This window comes from Aplysia californica, unplaced genomic scaffold (assembly GCF_000002075.1).
Source record: "Aplysia californica isolate F4 #8 unplaced genomic scaffold, AplCal3.0 scaffold01303, whole genome shotgun sequence".
NCBI lineage: Eukaryota > Metazoa > Mollusca > Gastropoda > Aplysiida > Aplysiidae > Aplysia > Aplysia californica.
This window is the reverse complement of record NW_004798573.1, coordinates 108,569-111,576: the sequence shown is the minus strand read 5'-3', so window position 1 is coordinate 111,576 and position 3,008 is coordinate 108,569.

Below are 3,008 nucleotides of genomic sequence, written 5' to 3'. Positions count from 1 at the left end.
AAAAAAAAAGTTAACAAGGACCAAGCCGATCGCCTATCGCGTATGAGGGAGAGAAAACATGCCTGGCCCATTGCTTTAGCTTGAATTCCTTCACACAACTCGCCCACCGAAACATGGCGGACGCCGCTGTCAAATGTGGCCATCGCGCAGCAAGGCGAGAGAGGAGCGTACGGTATCTAGTACTATAGTGTACATCTATGAGCTCTACACAAAACCAATGGCTTTGAAGCCAAATAACAATGAGCACATTTCCTGTTTAGTCCAAGTTTTGCGTGGTATGTATTTCCCGCTTTGTTTGAAGCTATCGTAATAAAAATGTTGTTTATTGCAAAGGGAAAATTCTCCGTTCATTAAATATACGTAATGTATGTCCATTCTATCAATTTAACGAGGCTTCTCAATACACGCGCGAAGACAATTTTACGTTTCTTTGATTTCGCACAATTTTGCCATGTCTGTTTTTATGGTCAATTTGGAGTGACTATATCTCGAGCATCTGTTAACATAGATGAAATATTAACTTGTGAGATGATGCAGAATTTATTTAGCTTGAAATTGATATGCTGCATGAGTGGGTAGTGCAAGGCTTTAACACAATGATTGGGTGATTACATTTTCAAGTTTCTTTTTGGAAGAGTGGCGACATTAATTTGGTGGACAACTGGTGGAGAGATGGACTTCAGAGGAGCGATATATTGGTAGCATTAATTTAGTGGACAAGTTGTAGAGAGACATGTATGGGTACCAGAGGAGCAAAAATATGTAGTGGTAGAAATTGATGAACAACTGGTTGAGAGATAGGTATTAGAGATAATAATATAGTGGCTGCATTTGGTGAACATTTGGTAGAGAGTTGCGAATTAGATAACTATATAGCGGCTTGTACTTAACTTATTAGCTTAAGATGAACACCGAACAGTGAAGAAATGAAGGATCCAAGCATTACTTAACCCTATCCGTACATCGCGTTTTACTGTTGTATCCATACCACGTTAGGAGCTCGGTGCCACCACTTTCCAAGAAGAAATGTACTTGTTAATCCGATCCCTACGCTTCGCATAGCAGTCTGTCAAAATGGGGTTTTTTTTAGAAATACTGAAAGTTTCAAAGAGATCTTCGCACTAGAAGTAGAAATATTCTAAAATGTGAAGAATACAACCCCGGGGGTAACAAAATGACCCCAGGGCGTACGTATAGAGTTAAACATACGGTCTGATACATTTGTATTTTCCTGTGGCTTCAGATCTTTCCCCGTCAGGGCAGTGCTACTGACTGAGGTTGTCTTTAGGCCATTCCCAAAGGGAGGATATTTACATGTTCTTATGCACAGTAGAATTGTAAATGGGCTGATTTATCAATGTCATGCTCATTATACTGTGCGGAACAACACAGGGGGAACTGCTGCTTTTTATTTCCTTATCCTTACTATCGTTATTTTTCCTCTACTTCTTTTGTATGTTTATCACTCTCTTGTGAACTGCTTTTTCCGGGGTGCCTTTATAGTCGAAGCAGACTTTGTACTGTTGAGGCTAGAGGGGGAGCAGAGTAAACCTGATTACCAGTTTGGACTTCTCTGTTGACACCTACCCCTCGGCGCTCATTTGACCATATTATTATGCAGTTGCAAGCGCCGTAAAAACCTTACTGAAACAAACACGTTCTTTCTCCGTCACAGTATAGCTTTACGATGCGAGACTCGAAGGACTGGGCTGTAAATAAGTTATTTAACCCTATCTGTACGTCGTGTTTTACTGTCGTATCCATACGACATGGGGAACTCTGAGCCACCACTTCCAAAGAGGAAATTTACTTGTCAGTCCGACCCGTACACTTTCCATAGTAGTAATCTGTCAAAATGATTTTTTGAGAAATACTAAAAGTTTCAAAGCGATCTTCGTACTTGAAGTTTTCTAAAAACAAAATGACCACAGGGCGTACGGATAGGGTTAATGCGTTATTATGTGTGCATGAGTATGTGTGTGTATGTGTGTGTGTGTGTGTTTGTGTGTGTGTTTGTGTGTGTACGTGTGCGTGTGCGTGTGCGTGTGTGTGTCGCGCGCGTGAGTGTTGTTCGTACATGCATTTATGTAAAGCGCCTAGACCTGTTTTTACACGGGAGTGGGCTCTGTAGAAATGATCTTCATTATTATTAATTTTATTATTATTATTATTATTATTATTTACAGCCTGATCCTCACATGAAAAAGATATGTGACGGAGAAAAATCTGTGGCAACGGAAAAACAAAAATGTCAATTTTGTCAACTAAAATGGGAAGGACTTCCGTAACTAAACGAGCGACCACCCAAACAAGCACAAAAAAGAAGAGACATATTCTATCCCTAATCCTAACCCTGACCTTACCCCAAACCCTAAATTGTGGAGGGTTGGTGGGTGCTCTGGTGTGGTTTGCTTCTTCTTTCCTATCAAACATATATCGACCTTTTCTCCCGTTCTTCTTTTTATGTTTGTTACTCACTTGTAACACCTCTGATCTTCTGGCGCTCATATGACCTGATGCAGTTGCGAGCGCTGTAAAACTTTACGCCAACTAAAATTAAACCCTACCCTACCCTACCCTTAGCCCTCTATTCTACTCTGTTTCATTGTGGTCGCTCGTTACGGAAGTCCTCCCAAAAATGTGACATACGGATTTCTTTATCTGAACCGTCGAAAAATAGCATGGTCACTTTTTTAAGGACAAGAGGGCTAACACAGATTTCGGGGGTTTTCAAAAATCTTGACCTACTTCAAAAGTGGGCATTGCCCTAACTATATAAGAGAAGTTTGTTTTCATTGGTGAGTATATATTTGTTTGGTTATTGAGAAAACTCTCCTTGTCTTTTAAAGAAACTGAAGAAGGGGCAAAAACTTTATCTTCGATTTTCTTAAAACAGCATTTTTCCGGATAGCCTACTCGTGCTTAACAGAAGAAGAAGAAGAAGAAGAAGAAGAAGAAGAAGAAGAAGAAGAAGAAGAAGAAGAAGAAGAAGAAGAAGAAGAAGAAGG